The following is a 22,852-nucleotide window of genomic DNA, read 5'->3' on the forward strand; positions in this document are numbered from 1 at the left end:
TCAAATTCTCTAGAAAGATTTCAATTTCCTGATAGAACTGATGGGACAAAAGCCACAACAGTGTATAGGGGTGAAAAGTCTGGATTAGAGTCTTTGTCTACCATGCATAATGTCTTCTTGGGTTTGATCCCCGGGTATTGAAAAAGAGAAAAAAAAAAAAAAAAAAGGAATAAAATCCACAGCAATAAATGGTGTTAATTCTTAAGACTTAAAAATGTAAATACCATGATTAAACTCTTCATGAATGGAGCTGAGACTCAGTGACCAATATCAAGTATGAGATTCAGTTGGGATTTAATCTTTAATTGCCTCCAGTAATAGCCGGTGTCATCCTTCTGTTCCCAGTGAATGCTTGCTATTTATTGGACACATTCACTTGCAGAAAGTCTCAGAATCAGTTGCCTACTTATTCAGAGGCAAGATTCTTAGAGAAGCTTAGTGCTTGACAATAGAATAATGTCTTTTCCACTTGCATAGTCAGAGCTATCTCACACTATACAATAATCACAGCCCATCAGAAATTCTCTGCTTCTAAAGGAAGAGGAGTTGAAAAGGGTTCGGTCAAGGCCATTTTGCAGATGAGATTTCCATGGAATTCTACTGTGAAGGGAAGCTGTTTTACATCTGAACATGCATTTACTACAGCCTTACATAGTCCATCTATGTGGTGAGAATGTGTAGGTCTACTTTATGTTTCAACTGATGACTAGCCTAGTCCATGTGTAAACACTACTCTAAAGGAAATTCCCAACATTTGAAGTCATTACTCTGGTTATGCCTTAGATTCCAAAGCCTTCGCTGTGGTTATTGATGTCCACCCTAACAGTGCAACGCAGGATACATGGCTCATGTTACTAATGTTACTCTCCGTATTTTATTTTCTTCTAACTTTTTGCTATCGGATTCTTGTCACATACTTTATTTTCACAAATGAAAGGTTTTATGTCAACCATCATAAAATGTTCAAGGAATTAGACAGACATGAATAGAACCAAAGATAAACCACAAAGACAAGCACCTAAACTTGTGCTTTGTGTGTGTGTGTGTGTGTGTGTGTGTGTGTGTGTGTGTGTGTGTGTGTGTGACCACCCTCAACTAGTGGCATACACCATGCAAATCTCAGGGCCCCTCCATGCAGCCAGTGAAATCCAAATGTCTCCCTTCACAATTGTTTGGCTTTCTAGATCGTTTAGTGAGTCACAAAGCCCAAATCATTCGCTCACAAATGGAAACAGATCTGCTTTGTTAGGCTAGTTTTCAGTCCTCAGTGCCCCAGGCTTGGTTTCTATGAGCCCAGTCTTGCCTCTGGCCAGGCAGGCCTTTGCCCAGTCTAACAGGCTCTCCCACTCCAGTGGCCAGCTTTGCTTTTGCCAGCAGTGAGCTTTCCCCAACCTTCTCAACTGTACCTGTTGCCAGTGGCTCTGCTGGATTTCTGAGATTTTACATTTGCCTTGGCTTTACCAGTGGGAGAACAGGTGCTTCTGCCTTCAAGTTTCTGGGAATTGTTCAACGCCTAACCAGCTTTGATTTGCCTGCTGGCATCAAATGTAGGGCAAATAGAGACGTTGTATTGAGGTAATCTTTTAGCCCATCTCTCTTGAGGAGCTTTCCTGCATAGTTATCAGATTTGGACTCCAAAGACTCATAATATAGCTCTCCAGATAAATATTTAGCAAGAACAATGGCCTTGAAAGTGTGCTATCTGTGGCTGAGTGGATGAAACACCAAACCAACAAACTATGGGTCATCATTCCAGGGTCCTTCTTCCATGTGCAGCATACAGCTAAAACCACAGGGGTTGGGGGTGGACTCATGAAGAGCCAATGACAGATAAGTAGAATCAGAGATTACTCCACCCTCAAAACTGTCCTGGTATACAAGCATTGGCTTGTTCATTTTTTACAAACGATGAGCCCAAGGTTCGAAAGAAATTTAGAAACTTTTCTATGGGTCACTAAACTGTTCCATAACTTCATCCCTTGTAGTTTAGTGCTGAGATATGAGCTATCTGCCTGATTTTAGTAAATGGCTTCTATTGCAAGATGTGCAAAATATTCTCTCGTCCACAGCTAGTTCTGAGTCTTTGGAAGAGCCTAGTTCTTTGGTATGCAGAATTAGAAATAAGGGCTCTGATATTGAGGGTTTATTCTTAACTCAGCTAGATATTAAGGAGGCTTCACCACAACTATATTTATGAAAGTACCAGAGAAACTACTTCAAAGGATGATGGGAGTTTTCACTGACTTTAACATGTTTCTCCTTATGGCTGCTAGGAAAGCTTCCTCCAACTCTACATTAGATAGTTTCACTGCCATGTACATGAAAATGCCAAGAGCATTTCCTTCTTGTCTTGCATGCTTTATAAGGTTTTTTGGCACATTCTTAGGAACATTCAGTTCACAAGAAGAAGGCGTTTTAAAGAGGAAAGCAGACAATAAATGGGAAGAAAACCAAACAAAAAGGAATTAGGAGCTTCTATAGAGCCATCACAATGGGGGGGGGAATAAAACAGAATTTCTTTTTAGAATAGAGAATGATAGTGGAGATAGGTTGAGATAAGCAGGTAAATTTATTCCCCAGGCCTCATATAAAACCCTAAGTAGTTCTTAGAGAAGATATGTATATAGCCAACTGGTTATTAATGTGTGACAGTCACATACAACTTGGGAAGGAGGTCAATTAGAATTGCTTATTAAATATTCTCAGGTTTAAGGTGGAAACTTGAGCCATTGGGCACCATTTGTTGCTGGAGGGCTTCTCTCCAGGTTCCACCAAGCCCCGCAGTCCCACAGTCCAAGTATAAAATAATCACTCAGACGCTTATATTACTTATAAACTGTATGGCCGTGGCAGGCTTCTTGCTAACTGTTCTTATATCTTAAATTAACCTATTTCTATAAATCTATACCTTGCCACGTCGCTTGTGGCTTACCGGCATCTTTACATGTTGCTTGTCCTGGCGGTGGCTGCAGTGTCTCCCTCTCCTTCTTCATGTTTCCCTAATTCTCCTCTCTCCTTGTCCTGCCTATACTTCCTGTCTGTTCACTGGCCATCAGTGTTTTATTTATATAGAGCGATATCCACAACAGTTTTCTGTTTTAGTGTCTTGAACCTACACCTCTACTTAGTCACTTTTCATCTCTTCCAGTCTCATGGACAGCGATTTGCTTTTTAATTGTCTGTGACTTATGGTGGTTTGAAGTGTTTATTAAGTTTTACCCTTAATGAGTATCGAGATTCTAAGAAAACAGTCGACTCTGGGGCAGTATATAAAGCAGAAACCATGATGATCCTGCTCTTGGGTGTGTCAATATGTAGTGGTGTCAGCCAAGGAGCATATGATTGACATAAGGGTAGATAAAGGTAATGAGGCTGAACGATGGGTGTAAGTAATACATTTTAAGATTTTCCTCCAGGGCAGCATTTGCCCTCTCTCATCCTTCTTCCATATCTTAACAAGTAGTTAACTCCATTGACTGATATTTCAATCCTACCCAGCATTCTGAATATACATTCCATAAGGTACTTTTCCACTAAGGGATCTCCAAAATCTCTGATGATCCGAAGCTCACAATGAAAGGGAAATCTACCGCTAGCCCCCTGAAAGTGGGTACACATACCAGCTTTGAAACCAAAAGTAAATATAAATAATAACAATCTCAAGTCCCTGAATAAGGTTGAGTCTTAGCAGGCTTATATCCCAGGATTCACCCTGGATGCTGAACAAATTCTACCTAAATTATTTATAAACCTACTGTTGATAGAACATGCCTACCAATATGGAGATGGACTTCCTACTTCCTACTCAATTTCATCTCTTCCTCTGTACTTCTCTGGAAATGCATCAGTTTATCCTCAAATAACCACACTGAATAATGATACATTTGAGTTTAGAAAGAGAACGCCAGAGTGAGGAAGACTCCGAACTCGTAGTAGTTAGTGTCAACAGTGGGCAGTAGTCTTTGGCTTCATGGAGTCATAAAATTCCAGAAGATGGAAGACTTAGTAAGAGGATCTGATCCATATCCTCACATGTGGATTTTTGAAATTTTTGAAAAGGCTGGAGAGTCTTCATGCATATTTTTCCCTTTTAGTCTTAACTATGAGCAAAAACAAAAATTTAAAAGTCACAGATACAAACACTAGTATGATGTCTATGAAGTCATCTGAAAAATCAATCAGGAAGTTCTGAGAGATATAGCGCATCAAGTCTAATTCTGAATAAAGTGATGGAGTTAACTCCATGATCATCTAACTGCCATCATGCTCCTCTGACCCCCGAACAACTGAGTGTTATCTGAGGGCATAGCCACACTTGATATATTTAATACAAGTATCTGACACCAAACAGCTGAGTGTTATCTGAGGGCATAGCCACACTTGATATATTTAATACAAGGTTTTCAATAAAGAAAGAACTTACATTAATGACTTCAAGTTGAATTTTTAAATAATTAAGCCTTTTATAATATTCTGAGTTATTTGGAGAATATTCAAATATTTGAAATGGCTTTTAACTTTTAATTAATTGATGCTGCCAGGGAAACCTTCAAAACTTAATGAAGAGCATAGTTTCCTTTTTCTTTTGCAGTTTTGAATCTGGAACTTAATTCAATTATGAGAAATATGTGATGTGTGTTGTATAACATTTTAATAACACTTTTACTGAAAAATCAAACAAACATATGAATGAACAGATTGATGATTTGATTAAAATTAACAATACCAATAATGCATGTCAGTCTCTATTGAAAATTACCCTGTGGCAGTTGCAGTAAAAGAAAAGATTATATCATTTTTTTAATTAAAATCTTTATCAAGTTTAAACTTACAGCCTGGAAGATGAGTCATCATAATTACTACCTCACGGTCATTGCTGAAGCATTTATTATGTAGATTGAAGGAATCTTAATTGATTTCTTTGTATAAACCTCAATTCTGCAAATCCATTCTTATTGTTATCAGGAAGAGGGTAAGGGTCTGCCACTTCCAGGCTATTTATTGGGAAGTCAAGTCACTTGAGAGAAGAATTCTCTAGCAGCGGATGCACAGTGGAATGTCAAGTATACAGAATGAAACAGCTGTGGTCCCTGAGCTTCCTTTATCTCTCCTAATACAACTTTGGAGAAAAATCTTCAACATTTTTAAAGTAAATATTTTGATGACAAAAATAATTAATGACTTCTTTGTTGTTGTTTTTCAAAGTTTCACGGGCCCTAGGGAGTAACTAGAACAATGTTGCATGGCTTGTTCAGTAATTTTTGTTTCTTCAAACCAAAGAAACATGCAGGTAGGTATAATGCAGGAACTACGAATTATGGGCAGAGAGAGCACACACAGCAACAGGCCTCTGGGATTGGCAATTGTGTCCAGACCTGGATGAAGGATTGTGCTTCTGTCTTGGTAGATGGCAAGTGGGTGAGATGGGAGGCCTTCCGGGGAGGAGCTGTCCCATCCAATCTCTGCAGACTCTGCCAGGTGAACTGCTGCTTGCAGGAAGAAGTCACGTAATGGTGACAGCTGCACTTGTAATGGAAGGAATAAAAGAGAATTGGATGCAAAAGGCCCAGCACAGTGGCTGAGACCCAGAGCTTTGCAGCCAGGCTCAGTTCGCATTCTGGCTTTGTCACCTGGCAACTATGTGATCTTGGGCAAATGAATAAAGTTCTTTTACTATGTCCTATTTCCTCATCTGTAAAACCACAACAAGAATATTCAGTTATTCATATAATTGGCTATAATAAATATCCAGTTATCGTAAGGATGTCTGAGGCGATTGAGTTAATTAAAACATGAAATTCTCAGGGCATTCTTTCAGATAGTAAGGGCTCATTAAGTACTTGTCATCAAGGTGTTACATTTATATGGAGAAACTGACCAATGGCATAAAGCAATAAAGTCAGGAAGGAATTGGTAAATATAGTTAATAAAAAAAATTCTCAGGAAAGATAAACTAACAGCCTGGCTGTGACTAGTTCAGCACTTACCAGGAACACGGTAATCAAAAACACAAACCTCATGAGATTGGTTTGGATACAGGATGGAATTTTTGCAGTCAGAAGGTAACAGGCAGCAAACAGAAACTTCTCCTTGGAAGTTAGCTAGTTAGTTAGTTAGTCAGTCAGTCAGTCTGTTTTTATTTATTAATTATTTGAAACCCCAAATAACTAATATTTCTCGGTAGTACTATAGGCTACTGGATGTTTAGTCAAATCTAATGACAGTACTTGGGCAGGGGCCGTTGTGTTAGACAGGGTTAGGTTTGTTAGCACAGCCTGGCCATCTAGAAACTATGCTGTTCCTACTTCTGAATTCTACACTCAACCCAATACCCTTCTACTCTGTCACTGTCACCTTACACAATCCTTTCTTTCTCTTGCTTGTACATCTATATGTTCAGCACCTCATGGCCCATTTGCTTCTGGTTCCTAGGCTATCACCACATTGATGTTAAAACTTTATTTCAAAATCCGATCCTCCCCTGCTTGAAACCTCCCAATAATTCCTTCAGAGCACTTGAAATCCTAACTCTGTTCCATGATCTCGGGGTTTCTCGTCCTTTCCATCCCTGTCTCAGCCCCTCTGAAGTCTACTCACACTGGCCTCTTTTCCGTTTCTCATACACGCCAGACTCTTGCTATTTTCTCTTGCTGGAGCCATCTTCTCAGATTTTTGTATGGTTTTCTTCTTGGCATTGATCAGGTAATTAGAATGCATATTCTGAGAGAGGGTAAACCATGCAGGCCCATTTAAAGTGGCACTCATAAGCTCTTGTTCCTGTGTTTCGCCTTGTTATTCTTGGCATTAACTTTCTATTTGATTTTTAAATGTGGATATAGGTTATTTTATCACTGGTATACAAATTCCTCCCAAATACCATTACCCATCTCTAGCTGTCATCATGGGCCCCTGTAGAACCTCTACAAATGGAAAGTGAGTGACTAAAACTGTCAATTTCCCACTGCTTCTTAAGCAACAGAGCTCTGTCTGTCTGTCTGTCTCCATGAAAATTCTTCAGCAGTGTCTGTGTTTACTACCAATCTTCAAAACTCAGAAACCTAGAGAAATAAGAAAAGCTCATCATTTTTTTCATCTTATCACTTCCCTGTCATGTAAAAGCATGGTTTCCTTTTTATATTAATACAACTTCTTGAGAAGGATTGGAGTCCCAGACTCAGCTAGGTTGTGGGAAATCAGTTTTAGGATTGTTTTCCACATCCCAAGTTCTTCCATATGTAGAATGACTTGAAAGTGATTATTTCCAAACAAATCTTCATTATTATTCTTGTCTAGTCTGTTGCAGGTAGTTTTTGCATTCCAAGTGATTTTTTTCAAGGTGTGAGATGTCATTACACAACCTAGTTAGTTCTTGGTAAAAATCTATCCATGACAGTCCTTGGAAACTATCACTGTTATAACACTTTTAATAAGGGTATGACTGTGCTAAGACTGGAACTAATTGACCTGATAATGACTGAGACATGAAAGCAAGACTTGGTCAACTAAAGATCAACACAGCAATTGAGAAATTTAATACATGGGTAGCAGGCAAGCTCAACCTTTATATTTCCATCTCATAATTATTAACCTTGTGGCAATCTGGCTTTCAAATTATATATAAGGGCTTTTAATCATAAGGCAATATGGGGTGACTTTGAGGTTGGAATCTGCTTAGAGAAGGAGAAAAAAATCATACTCTAATCATCTGAAAAATAATCACACAAGTGTAAGTGTAGAATAATGAAATTGCCACAGAAGAAAAGCATGGTTTGGATTTCTGGATCATGTGACATAAAACAAGCAATAAAAGAAATAGATACAAGCAATTAAGATTTGGGTTATTGCTGAGAAGCAATTCCTAGGAATGTACGTCATCCTCACGTGGAGAACTATAAATAAATACAGACTCTCAGGCCCCATTCTCAGAACCTGAGTCAATGGGCCTATGGGTAATTTTTAAGGCTCCCAAGATGATCTTCCTGTGCAATCAGTGTTGAGAAGCATTGGTTTAGAGCTTGTTTTTTGCTATAGCTAAAGCTTTCGGCAATTGTTCATACATTAGTAATGGATTTGGAGACAGAGAAAAAGAAAACTATTTGAGAGTGATGTGAATTGACCTACCTTCTTGCCCTAAAGAGCCTGCCATCCCTCCTGTGACAAGCTGACTGTTTTCTACTATCCTTTAGAAGGAATACTAGTTTCACCATTGGCAAAGACCCAACTTATAGAAGGAATTCTTTAAAAAGTGCAGCTTGAAGAGTAAACAGCTAGCCTAGGGAGTGAGAGAGAAACTTTGCCAGGAGCCTAATATCCATAATTTAAACATAACTGCAAAATTAAACGTCATATATACACAAAATAAACAAACAACCCCCAGAAACAACTTGCCAGACAATAAGTAGGCTAAGAAAATGAGCACATCATTCTCAAAAGAAGAAATACAAATGGCTAGTACATATTTTTAAAAAGTGTTTGATATCCTTAGCCATTATGGAAATGTAGAATAAAATTACTTTGAGTTGGGCTGGTGGGACACCCCAGCACTCAGAAAGCAGGAGCAAGCAGGTCTCTGTGAGTTCAAGGACAGCCAAGATTACATAGTCAAGACTCTGTCTCAAACAGACAAAATCACTTTGAGATATCACCCACCACCTATCTTACGTCAGAATGTCTACCATCTAGAAATTTGACAACAAATATTGTTGAGAGTGCAGGGGAAAAACTTTATTTACCCACCCCCGCCCTGTGGGTGTGCAAATTGGTTTGGAGATTTCTCAGAAAATTACAAATGTAATTACCATGTGACCCAGCTAAACTACCCCTGGACAGACATATAACCACAGGTCTCCACATTCTTCACAGAGAGAGTTGCAGATCCATACTTGTTATTGCTATACTCACAACAGCAAGGAATTAGAACCAGCCTAGATACTCATTAGTGGAAGAACGGATAAAGAAATTGTGGTTCAGATATACAGTGGAATTTTATTCAGCTGAAAAGAAAAGTGAAATCATGAAATTTGTGAGAAATTGGTTGGGTATGGAAAGTAGTGTATTAAACAATGTGAACCAAACTCACAAAGAAAAGAAAAACCTACACATTCTCACTCATACGTGGATCCTACTTTGTAATGCATTCATCTGTCTATCTATCTTAGGTTTTATAAATAAGTATAAATATGTATAAAGCCTGAGACTAGAAAGAAGACCAAGAAAGAATAAAAGCTGGTGCTGAGGAGGGGTTGGGGGAAGGGCAATAGGACACACAGGACATGCAAGTAGAACAGGAAGATTCGGGGCAAGGTTCCAAGGAGAGGAAGAGGGAGGTAGGCGGGGGAGGGGGAGAGAATATACCAAAACAGAACTGGTTTGAAAGTGCCAATAATCACATCGAATACACTGCATGACAATTTTAAAGATAAAAGTTGGGGCTGAGCAAATGGTTCATTTGATAAGGTCACTTGCTGCTTTTATAGAGGATACTGGTTCAGTTCCTACCTTCCATATGGTGGCTCGTACGAATCCTTAACTCCAGTTCCAGGGGATTCCATGCCCTCTCCTAATCTCTTTGGGCACCAGGTAAGTGTGTGGTGCATCTACACACACACAGACAAAATACTCATGCACATAAAATGAAATAAGTAAATCTCAAAAAATGCAAGAATAAATAAAATAAAAAATTAAAGGCACAGCTATAAAAACATGGTCTCCTCTCTCTCTCTCTCTCTCTCTCTCTCTCTCTCTCTCTCTCTCTCTCTCTCTCTCCTCTCATAATAAGGAACCAATATCCTTTCAGAGAGCACCAGGAAAGATCATAAAGGTTGTCAGGCATCAGGATCAGCATGAATACAGCCAGAACCCCAACTTTCCACAGCAAGAGTTTTGAATTTGAATTATAATAAGTGGCTATGACCAAGTGTCACTTGAGTGACAACCTAAGTCTCATGGGACTCGTGTCAGACTGCCTTCTGGCAACTGATACCCAGGGTATCCCACGGCTGCCAGCTAAAGGCGGTTTGTAATCTTTACTTAGCGACGTGTAACGCAAATCCACTCATGTAAGAAATGACAGTGCTGGAAACAAAGACTCCTGTCACTAACAGGAGGCTGGGCAGACTCACTTTGGAAACTTAATAGAATTTAGAGAATTCCACAGCTGAGGACTCTAATCACTGTCACCTCTGTCCCAGCCAGCACCATAGCCCAGGGCAAGTCATTAACATCCATTTCCCAGTTTGTAAAATTGGAAAGGTGAAAGGAGCTACTGATATAGAGTAGCTACTGTGGACGCTAGTGAGCATGGTCAAAAAGCTCTTTGAAGTGACTGCAAATCCTCGTGGCTAAAAAGAGCTTTGACCTACCAATTGCCCACACTTGTTAGGATTGACTATGGGTCACCCTCAAGTGCACAGAGAATGGAAAGGGTCAGTCAAAAGGAGGCTTTAGAGGCATCATGGGAAGATGAGATCATAGCTGACAATTATTTGGAAGTCTATGTGTAAATACATGTGTAGATAAAAAATTTCTACCAAGTGAAGGCCACATTCCTTGTTTGTCTATTTTATGCCATTTAGAATAATTTCCTTTATTTTTTTATGATGATGCTATTCAAATTCTGGCTTTACATTAGAACACTCTTGGGGGAATTCAAACAAAATCAAAATAAACCAACACTGGTTATTGATAGCTAGATTCCAATCTTGGGTCGACTAGATGGAGGCTGTAGACACAGGGATGAAGCATTAGAAGTTTTTCAGCTTTCTAGAGAGTTCTCAGACCATGCTCTACTATGAGAGTCACTGAATTAGGCCTATTTTTCCTTACCACATCAGCAAACACCTCATGCATGCTTCTGTTGTCACAGGTTTCCATGTGTTTCTTTCTACGATGGCCTCTCTCTTCCCCTTCTGCCTTGGTCTAATTTCATCCTCAATGCCAGGTTCTTAGCAATGAACTATAGAATTTTTATGTATCCTGCCCTCTGGAATCCCCAAAGTCTTATTGCTTGTATCATCTATGTCACGCCCCAGGAATGTTCTCTTATGGTGCTACTGGACAATTATGCTCATGTACCTTTTCTCTATTACAGAATATATGGTTCCACTGAAGTTCATTCAAGTCAGCTTCTTTTTTTTTAAACTATTTTCCCCAGATTTAGATTTCCAATGGAAATGAACAGATGTGAACCAACATTATTTACATGCACCAAAGAGCATTCAGTATAGTGTTCTGCTGTATCTACATAAAGAAAATACCTCCTTGCTGGTAAGATGATACAGAGTCCAGACCATCAGTGATATAACCAGGATGATTTTTGTTTAGAGCACATTTCTCCATCAGCATTTTTTGTGCCACTATCATATCAACTCTAAACTTACACCAGTATTATTGGAAGAAATATTGGAAGTCGGCATAATACACAAACTAGAAGAAGAGACAAACTTAGACTCTGCATGCATGATCTTCCAAGTCAGAGGCTTCTTCCCTTTCCAGATTCTGACTGCTCTTCCCTTTGCAGTAAACGAAACTGCAAGAACAAATTATATCTTATTTCGGTGACATATCTAAGTGCCATTTTAGCCAGTGAACAAAGAAGCCAAAGGTGGCCTTTTGTGACACTCTTGAAGTAGTCCTTCTGGAGATCTGGGCTGCTTCTTGTTCAAGCTGTTTTCATCAAGAGGACAGTAAGGGAAACACACTCTTATCACCACAGGAGATGACATAAGGAGCTTTGCACACATATGTGAAATCCTACCTCTCTTCTCCCTGGCTTTCCAAAGTGTTAAGAGATGCAAATGTATTGTCTTAGCAAGCAATTTAAAGTTAACATTTTTTTTTTAACGTGCCTTTGGTCATTGGGTTTTGTGGGAAAGCTTCTTGAGATTTGCCTACATGAGGAACTATATCCTTGATGACAAATATAACCAACAGAGTTAATTTCATCAAATCCAATACCAACATGTTAGAATTGGCTTTAACTACATCATCTGTATATCATCAGCATGGGGGGGGGCAGGGAAGAGAGTCTTTTTAACTCTCGAATTCATCAAATAACTGAATTTGTAGTAGACATGAGAAGAATATTAGCCAAGCATAGAGAAAAAGTATATATTCAGGTGAAAGTGGGGAGGAGGAAATTCCTATTATATCTCTGTCAACTTATCAGTCTTAAGTAGTGCTATTCCATGCAAATGTAATGTAAGCCATTAGGTATTGTCATTTAAAATTGCTACTAAGGCACATATTAAACAAATTAAAAGCTAGTAGGTAAAATTGATTAATTTTTACCTAAACCAGTTTATCTAAACTGTTATCATTTTAATATACAAAATAAAATTAGGAGTGAATTTGCTTTTTGTATATGTGGTATCAGGTGTTTAAAATCTAGGGTGTTTTACAAATTGAGCACCTTTCTCTATGGGTTAGTTTCATTTCAAGTACTCCAGAACCCAACATGGCTCTATAACCTCTGTATTTTCTTCTTAAAACTTATAAATATCTGGAATGGTCTTTAAAATAGATTATTATTTGTGTACATGTATCATGTATGCATAACAGGTATGTGTACCATAGTATTTATGTGGAAGTCAGGGGACAATTTTGTGGAGCTGGTTCTTTCCTCTACATTTCATGGGTTTCATGGATAGAACTCAGGTTTCCAGGCTTTCACAAGTGACAAGTGTCTTTACCCATGGGGCCATCTTAGCAGACCTTGAATGATCTCTATGTGTTTGTTCAACTACCTGCTAACTACCACTGGTCCTTAACACAGAAGCACCACAAAAGCTAGCTGGATATCTGCCTTTTCCTCCATCGTCCAATCAACTACTCAACACACAGCAGAGCGCAGATGAATTAATGACAGGATGGACCCTTAACACAGGAAGTACATGTAAGTAGTGTCTTGATGCAAAAACTAGCAGAAAATAAAAAGCCTAGAGTTCTTTGAACTTGAAAGGATTGCCCAGGACAGCCAATCAGCCCCAGCTTCATCTGCTGATACTGAGTACCACCTTTCTGAAATTTACCAGCTGGGCCTGGTGAGGGTCAGAAAAACTACTATTCGCAAGTGGTTTGCTGTTGCTACCAGTTAATAGGCACCACAAGTAAAGTATTTGTTCACCTCACTTAAAACCATCCACCGCATGTGGTCTTCCCTGCCCTTGAGAACAATCCAAGTCCAGTTGGCATGATGCAATGTTCTGATATCGGGAAACTGGGTGATGGAAAAAGAATGGACGACAAAGTCAGACAGACCTGGGCTTCTGCCCCAAACTGTGGGGGCTGGGCAAATTAGGTAAATGCTTCTAGCCCTCATTTGCCTTGTCTGGAAAACTTTACAGGATAATCCATACCTTCAGCTTCTCTGTGAGAACTAGTTGAGGTACTGTATGCGAGTATTCACTACACTACCCTTCACTGGAAAGTTTCAGTGAAGGGTATCAATATTACCATCTTTGCATGCAAGTACTCTAAAGAACACTCTGATCATCAGTGTTTCCTACTTTGGGAGTATATAGTTTCCTTCTCCTTAAGGTTTGATATTTTTCTTCTACTTGAACCCGAGAGGTCAGGTTGAGTTGAAATCTTAAAACTTGTACCACGCAATGACAGATAGCAATGGGGACATTTGTCTCTATGTAGACAATTTATAGTGTATTTGGAGATAGATCTGGGGACTTTCCTGGTTTCATACTCAACTGCTACAATACAGATTTTGTATTCAAAATTATAGGCCAGAAAAGATCAGAGAGCAAGTCTGAGAATCTATGCCAATCTGGAAGTATTTTATTTGTTGCCAATACACAGAGTTCTGCTTGACATAGCACGGTTGAGACAGTAAACTTGACCCTGAATTCTGAACCTCTCTCTCATCTTAGAGACTAATGAGCTGGTTTCACTCTTCTGGTCACATAAGCCTCATAGGAGAGAGAGTGAGCTGCTCTGAAACACATAGACTAGTGGGCACTTGTAACATAACGTCAAAATTAACGAGAACAGTTGACCACTGAACATGGGTCAGGCATGATACAAATAGTATTTCCATTTCCTCAACAACCACACAAGAAAAGCAGAATTATTCCCCATCTTGCAGCCAGGGAAAGCGAGGCTCAGAGAAATCCAGTGACTTGCTGAAGCGTAGCTATAATTTGAAGTGCAGGCTCACACTGAAGTTCTCAGGCTTCAATGCCACGTGCTTTCTGCTCTACAGCCCCTGTGCTGTTGGTGGAAGACTCGTTTCTACGAGGCATGAGACCCTCTAGACTTTTAAAGAAAAAGTATATATGCCCAAAGAAATATTTACCCCTTAGCCACACAGTGTTTGGGGGAGCCAATCAAGCAAAGCCTTGGTCCGTTCTCTGAGAGCCAGCTAGTTGGCCTGAAGGACATTGGTTCATGTGGACACCAAATAGTCCTTTCCCAGGGGTCGCATATATTCACATGACAATTCACAACAGTAGCAAAATTACAGTTCTGAAGTAGCAGCGAAAATAATTTTTATGGCTGGAGGGTCACCACCTCATGAGGAACTGTATTAAAGGGTCGCAGGGTTAGGAAGGTTCAGAAGCACTGCTCTAGAGTATGGCATTAAGAGAGTTGAGAGGAGGGGCCCTACGGAAGCACGGAGATTGATGAAGCCATTGAGGACACAGTCTGAGCCCCATAAGAAAGAGGACTGTCTTTGCGAGCGGCGCATCAGACTCTCCCATCACTACCAATGATTTCCATAGCCAGCACAGCCACCAGCAAAAGCTTGGCTGGATGGGTCCTGAAGCAGCATCCTTAAAAGACAAGCGATTTTCAGGCATGGACAGCAAAGGGGTGTGCTCGTGTACAGTTCTTCCTGTTTCTTAAGCATAGTTTCCACCCTGGGGAAATGATTCAATCGATTCTCAAAAAGACCCTTAGTTTAAAAAAAGCCACTGAAATAAAAACAACAACAACAACAAAACAACCCAACAACAACACCACCTAAAATGTTTCTGTTTTCTGCACTGTTCAGCACCTCTATCCACTAAGAACTTACATAAAGAATTACCAGTTTCCCTAAATTTTGCAGAGTAAACTGAGGAAACAGAAGGTAAACACTCAAGGATGTAGTATAGTCTAACGGAGGCAGAGATAGGATTGGTCAAGACATTCAGGTGGGAAAGCTTTCCCTGCCAATTCCATGAATGGAAATTAAAGGACGTTCCCACCCTCAGGAGATTAATAACAGGTTGCAAACATTTTCAGGCTCAATTACAGAAAACCTCAAGTTCCTGGTTATTAGGAGAACATGGGTTGCTTCCCTACCACACAGGTAGAGGTCACTAACAGGATATTTTTCCACTCACAACGCCACAACTACAACCCTTGCCTTCCCCTACCTCAGCAGTCCCGGTCTGGGTTCCCAGACTCTAGCCCCCTTCTCTGCTCCCTGGTCCCAGTTCTCTGCTCCAGCGGTGCGTCCTTGCTTCTACCCCAGGACTTGAATTCCTAGCGCCTGGGCAGTAGGTTAAGACCGGGAGATGCTTCCCTGTCACTACTCAGCTGCCTTTGGGAGTGGTGTGTGCGCGCGCGCGCCAGCGCGCAAGTGCGGGGAGGGGGCGGGGGCGCAGGTAACTCAGTGTCGTCCCCCCCTTCAACCCGGCACCCAGCTGTGCTACCTACAGGAGACTGCCCAAGTTAGCTTCCATCACGACCCTCTCTGATCTTTTCCACCTCCCTGCTCTCTCCCTAGCTTTTCATTTGGACGCAAACCACCTGCAACCCCAGAATCCCACAATCGCGCCGCACTCGTTCTCAAGGGCGCGCTTGAAGGTATATTTCAAAATACGCCGAGCGCCGTTGTAAAAGCTGGGGTGCGTGGTCAAGCACCTCGGCATATATTTAGCTTCTCTGAAGAGGGACATCAAGGTTTGGCTTTAAGCATGGTCACAGCACGGGATGGGATTTCCTCGCGCGCCCGCGGGCTCTTGCTGCTGCCTGGCATTTCCCCAAGCTGTCCCTTCCTGCAGCCAACAGCTCCCCTCCCACACGCGGCCTCGAACCCGCGGCCCTAGAGAGCGTCCGCCCGCGCCTAGCCTGGCTGCGCGCAGCCCGGTCTGCCCTGGGTACTCACTTTTGCTGGGGAGAAAAGTCTTCCATAGCAGGCGGTGAGCACTTCCTGCAAAGGACGGGAGCTTTATCACTGTAGGTAAAGCTGTTTCCTGAGCCCTGGGTAAAATCCAGAAGCAGGAGAAGGCGAATAAGACAGAACGGCACGGCGGGGAAAGCCCAGCCCAGAAGACCCGGCTGGGGATTTTAGCCACTGCTCCGCAGTCGCCAGCCGCGTGTCTCTGCGAAGAAGCTCAACTCGGTGCACTTGTTCACTCTTTCTTCACTAGAGGAGGAGTCAGTGTTGCAACATGCATGTTCCTAGCTGGAGGCAAAACAGTGATTTTTCTCCAGCATGCAAAAGGTCCAGAGTCTGCCAATTTTACAAGGTGACGGAGGTAGTTGGGGGAGTCGGAATGCTGAGAAGAGGTGGACAAGAAAATTTCTGATTTCCCCCGGATCCGTTTTGCATGATCAAGGAAGGGACCGTCTTCCACAAAGACCTGACCAAACAATAATAGAAATGCCCTTTAAGTCGAGTGACCTCGGAGATGATATTTCTCTCAGTAGCCAAGATGAGGCTTGGTGTCAAATTTCTTTCCTTGTTTCCCAGCGAGCAACACTGGGGAGCAGCTTGACAATACTTGAGGGGGCTCTGGGGATTTGAATCGCACCTTTCCTGAGAAGGAGGAGGAGTCAGAGAAAAGTGGTCGACAGAGAAGAAGCAGTGACCCAGGGAAGCTTTGCTTTCTTTTTTTAACACAGCAAAACTTCCAGGGCTCTGCTTGGTGCCCAGCCACGTCACAATAGTACAGAAACGCCCGCAGCCTCTCAGGAACCCACGATGAATGCAGAATATATTTCCTCAAATAGGTTGCAGGATCTGGATGTTATTTTGTTCTGTTTTGGATGTTCAACAAGCCATAGCTTTTTCTCTTGTACCCCTCCCCAAATTCTCTTGAAAACAAAATGTTAAAAACAAATGCTCACAGCTACTTGACTCAAACAGTTATCTTATCTCCCAACAGGTAAGTAGGCAGTGTGTGATGTCACTGATTAATATTGCATCCTGTTGTGATATATACTCAGAGGGCACTGTGGGTTATTTTGAACAAGCTATTGAGTTTTTTTTTTTTTCTTTTAAACCATTGAAACACTGTGCTTTCTTCCGTGAATTGATTGACACCTTGCAATAACCAGCAAATCACATTCAGCGGTCTCCTTCTGCCACAGTTCAGTAAACCTCTGAAAGTCCCATGATGTTTGGGTGATCCTCTTGCATTACAAGCGGCACACATATGGACACAATGTTTGCTACTCAACAACTCATCCTGTACAAGGTAAACCACGACCTACATCTGGTTTTCAGAATAAGTGGGATGTGCATGTGCCATGCACACGGTGTGCAGGTTTCTGGTGACTGAGGTGCACTTTTGCTCACAAGTACAAAGAGTGTATAATACCTATTTATTTTCAAAACTAATGAGTGTTATCTCCAATGGCAGAACACAGACATGCTTACCAGCCAAGTTAGGTCCCAATTAACCCATTGATGTTGGAGATATTTTAAGTAAAAAAGAAAACAGAATTGAATAGAGACACCTGCTGAACATCATGGCCTAGCCTTGTCTTGCCTATCAAACCTGCTCAGAACACGAATATTTGCCTGAATTTGGGGAAAATCATCTAACACATAGCTTAACTCAACAGGATGCTTATATAGGTACATCATCACATCACTAAAATGTCAAAAACATCTTGGACTGTCATAAGTTGGTGATTATATTTCTGTGTGACTTTTGAAAAGTCAAGGGATTACTCAGTTAACTGTAGTTTTCCTGATCATTCTATTTTCACAGATAATGGAAAGAGAATCACCTTTGGCTACTCAAAACTGTTAGCTTTCATTGTGGTTCCACACATCTGTGCTCCTGCTCTGCTGCAGAGGTGGGTTACCGCACAGGTTAAATGACTAATACATGTATTATTTAGAGAGAAGGTCAGCTTCTCTGCTTTGCTGTCCCTAAGCCACAGGCATTCACAGTCAGTGAATTTCCTTGTACTCTACCATGTGTTCCTGAGATGATGAAGAAGTCCTGTGTAAGGCAGGTTTTTCTCTCTCCTCTACAGCTATATATATATATTCTACACACTGACAAGATTTACTATTTTCTTGTGTTCTCTTTTTGCTTAGATCTGTATCTGCCTCAGTGTATGGATGCCTCCTTTTTGTCTAGCTGATACATCCAGCTGTGTCTTGGACTCTATATCTACTCATCGCCTCTAAGACCTTGTTCCACAGTTCAAGGTAAGGCAAGAATACAGGAAGTGGCATTGGTTTGGATATTGCTATTCATTTGGCTTCTGTGAGCTTCACCTATTGTAAGTCAGACTCAGTAGCATATGCCTCAAAAACCCAATAAGGGGAAGATAATGCCAATAGAATGTGTAACATACCATTCAGGCTAATAAAAACCTTACAGTAGTAAGTTTTTGCTTTTTGTCTTGTTTTTGCCTACCTGTGTCCTAACCATCTTCCTTGCATATTTTTTTCCTGTCCCATTGGTTTTATTCCACACCTTGCTCACATCTTTCCTGGCCCAACTGCACTTTGGATAAGCTTACAACCTAATTCACTCTTTTCTTCATTTTCAAATTTAGAAAAGCAATGCACAGTCCTCAGCTTTCTTGACTTCCTTTCCTTTAACTTGATGATTCTTATCCCTGACTGGAGACCAGCAACACTCAAGGAGCATTGCCTTAGGGTTTCTGGAGCTCCAACACAACACCTCGACCAAAAGCAATGGGGAGGAAACGGTTTACTTGGCTTACACTTACATGTTGCTGCTCATCACTGAAGGAAGTCAGAGCAGGAACTCAAAAAGGGCAGGAACCTGGAGGCAGGAGCTGATGCAGAGGTCATGGAGGGGTGCGGCTTACTGGCTCCCTGTGGCTTTCTCAACTAGCTTTCTTATAGAACCCGGGACCACCAGCCTAGGGATAGCACCACCCACCATGGGCTGCCCGCCCCCCCCATTGATCACTAATGGAGAAAAGGCCTTACAGCTGGGTCTCATAGAGGCATGTCCTCAACTGAGGCTCCCTTGTCTCTGATGACTCCAGCTTGTGTTAAGTTGACACAGGAAACCAGCCGGTACAAGTGTCCAAATCTCAGTGTCAGAGACCCTTGAAAAACTAATACAAGAGGTTTAGAGTGATTTTTCTATTCCTACCAAAAATATCAAGTGTACTGTTGAGTTCATTATTTTGTTCCTTGTCTTCTGCCATGAATACCCATCAGCAGCTCCCTGACCGGGGTTATCTTAGCCTTTCCCTAGCTCTCTGGGTCCTGCACCCCTCCTCTGTGGACTCTCCTCCATTTCCTCGCAGGACCCTGCATTCCTCCTTCGCCCCCTCTCTGCTAACTTGTGTTGGTTTCCGCTGTGACACCCCTTCTTCCTCCTCTTCCTGACTGGGGACGCTCTTGTCTCTAGTCCTTCATTTCTTCCCTTTAAGGATCACCTTCCTTTCTTGAACACAACAAAAAAAATGCTAGAACTACCGCAAGAATGAAAAGAAAAATCACATACAATTCTGGTGCTGTTAACAAAACAGAATAAAATTACAACTATATTTGTAAAGTTTAAAAAAATAAGATCTTTCCAAATCACATGCCCTCTTTGCTTTTCCTAGTCCCATCTCCAAAGGAACCCATCACTGACATATGAACACATATTTGTCCTTTTTCAAATGTACATAGTTATTCATTTATTCATCTATAGGTATTTGCATATATTTTTAAACTAAAAATGAATTTATTTTCATGGCTTGTCTTTTTTTTTGTTCAACAATATAAGAAAACAATAATTTTTCTGTCCCCTTTTCTGCAATGTCCCCTGAGTCTCAGGTATGGGAGTTGTTTTGTAGTTGTGTTCATGTAGACTGGACACCACAGCTCTGCATTTTGATTGATGATGGTCTACTGTAATGGTCTCTGTTTGCTGCAAAGAGAAGTTTCCTTGGCAAGGACAAGGGCAACAGCAGAAAGCCCATGGGGCCTTAGTACTACACAAAGAACTACAGGGAGCTTACTGGGAGATTTTCTCTTCTAATAATGTCAGAAGCTACATCCATAAAGTCTCACCACCATGACTGCCTCAATATGAGCTGAACAAGAGGAACAATAGAAATGTTAACATAGACAGAGTTGGATGAGGGGACCCCCACACAAGACCTGAGCCCTACATGAAGAGCTACAGGCAGCTAAAAAATGCTAAGAGTGGGAGAAATAGTCTTCCTCAAGGAAGAGTACACCACTTGGTTACCCAATACCATATGATCAGCCCTGAAAACATATACAACACATAACATTTTACATATGGAGCAGGTTGTATTTACGTATTTAGGAACATATATGTATGTATATAACAATAATTAATGAAAAAAGAGGCTATGAACATGTCAGAGAGCAAGGAAGGTATATGGGAGGGTTTGGAAGGAGGAACAGGAAGGGGGAAATAAAGTCATTACAATCTCAAAATGAAATATAGTTAATAAAAACCTTATACTCCTGGGGATTGAACTAAGGGCACATACATGCGAGGCAAATACTCTACCACTGAGCTGCATCCTCAGCTGCTATCTTGTCTTTCAAAGCTCAACACAATTACCTAGTTGAAGCTGCTGTCTAGAGACTTAATCCAGTGTTTTCTTTTTTAGAGTTAACTTGCAAGCCTCTAAGCTTTCTTTCTTTTCACTTTATGTATAGGAGTGTTTTGCCTACATGTGTAAATGTGTACCATGTGTGTGCTTGGTACCAGAGAAGGCCAGGAGAGGGTGTTGGATCCTTTGGAACTGGAGTTACAGATAGCTGTGAGAGCTGCCATGTGGGTTCTGTGGACAGAACCCAGGTCCTCTGTAAGAGCAACATGTGCTCTTAACCACTGAGCCATCTCTCCAGCCCTCACTTCAGTGATTTTAGTGGCTATCTAGGTTTTAATTTATTTCTTTCATTCTTCTCTTGCTACACTTTTGGTAATTAAAACATTTTTTTATTGTCAAAACTGCTGCCATGATTATCTTTGTATAGGGCAGACACTTAGAAATGTCAGAATTTGGACAAAGAGAATGGCTATTAAAATCAGAAAGGCTACCAAATTTCCCTTACAGAATGTTATAGGCAAATGTTTTAAACATGAAATTATTGAATCAGAGTCAGAGCACTTAAAAAATAATGTATTTGTTAATTATTTAATTTCATACAAATGCACAATGTATTTTGATCATATTCCCCGCCCCACCCATCTCCCCCCAAGCTCCCCCTAGATCCACCCCCACCTCACAAGTTCGTGTCTTTCTTTGTTCTTCAATAGCCCGCCAAGTCCACTTTGTGCTGTCCATACAGTTACGGTTATGGGACTACTCAATGGATCACGATCCTCCTTCCAGGAGACACAGCCTTAAAGAAAAGAAGTCAGGGCTTTTTTTTTTTTTTTTTTTTGGTTTTTCGAGACAGGGTTTCTCTGTGTAGCTTTGTGCCTTTCCTGGGACTCACTTGGTAGCCCAGGCTGGCCTCGAACTCACAGAGATCCACCTGGCTCTGCCTCCCGAGAGTGCCGGGATTAAAGGCGTGTGCCACCACCGCCAGCTAGAAGTCAGGGCTTTTTAAATTGTTGCTTATGCTTTCAAATCCCATCACCAAAGGTTGATTCATCTGCTCTTATCAAGCTTCCTTCCTCACATATTTTCGAACACGGGGCCTTATTGATGTAATTATGTCAGATCTAATCTGATAAGCAAGATAGCCTGTTCTAAGTTGCAATGTCCTGATGAGACAGGAGACCTTCTCACCATGGCTGTCAAAACTTTATACTTAGTTTTCTTTCAAGATGTTTGCTTTTAAAAATCAATTTAATGTACCTCCCCATGGGAGGCCTTACCTTCTTGTAGTGGGGAATGGGAGGTGGGTTGGGAGTGGGGAGGCTAGAAGGGCGGGAGGAAAGAAGAGGGGGATCTTTGATTGGTATGTAAAATGAATAAAAAAATTTCTTAATAAAAAAGAAAAAAAATAAAAATCAATTTCAGTATCTCTTGTTAAGTATATTAACACTTTACCAACTATATGGCAAACAATTTCCCCCCTCTGTTATATTTCCCTTGATTTTGGTTACAGACTGATGGACTGCACAAAAATTTTTCATTTTCATATTGTTGAATCCACGGATTCTGTCTGATAAGGTCTCTGAGTTCTCTGTCTTACTTCTTTATATAGAACTGATGAAAATGTTTACTCTTTCCAAAATAAATTTTAATTACCTGGAGATTTATTTTTTAAATGTAATTGAGATAAAAAGTTTAATTTTCTTTTGGATGCATGGTTAATGACTCAGTCACTCCTTATTTTTAAAATGTGTATTTTTTCCACTGATTTTTGTAGTCACATTATGCATAAGTTCCTATGTGCTAATATCTGCTCTAGACACTACTCTGTTATTTCAAGATGCCTATTTATTTGTCCTGAATGCAGTACACATTAGTATAACTACAATGCTAATATGTTTTAGTGGTCTGTATTGTGAGGATTCTATCAATCTTTTTACAAATTTCCCTGATATGCTTACTATGATGATTTGAATAAGAATACTTGGCCCCCAATAGGCTCATATATTTGAATGCCTAGTCACCAGGGAGTGGACCTGTTTGAAAGGATTAGAAGGATTAGGAGGTGTGGCCTTGTTGAAAGAAGTATGTCCCTTGTGGGCAGGCTTGAATT

General features: G+C 40.8%; 1 protein-coding gene across 2 annotated transcripts in view; it reads right to left on the reverse strand.

The window, feature by feature from the left end:
• The window catches only part of Prlr (prolactin receptor), a 175,589-nt gene extending 158,989 nt beyond the window's left edge, over positions 1 to 16,600 (reverse strand). For both annotated transcript variants that reach the window (XM_028895077.2, XM_028895076.2), the window contains exon 1: positions 16,106 to 16,600. The gene's annotated coding sequence lies outside the window, so the exon portion shown is untranslated. The remainder of the gene's footprint in view (positions 1 to 16,105) is intronic.
• Between the last annotated feature and the right edge of the window lie 6,252 nt (positions 16,601 to 22,852).

Source organism: Peromyscus leucopus, chromosome 11, assembly GCF_004664715.2.
Source record: "Peromyscus leucopus breed LL Stock chromosome 11, UCI_PerLeu_2.1, whole genome shotgun sequence".
NCBI classification, from domain to species: domain Eukaryota; kingdom Metazoa; phylum Chordata; class Mammalia; order Rodentia; family Cricetidae; genus Peromyscus; species Peromyscus leucopus.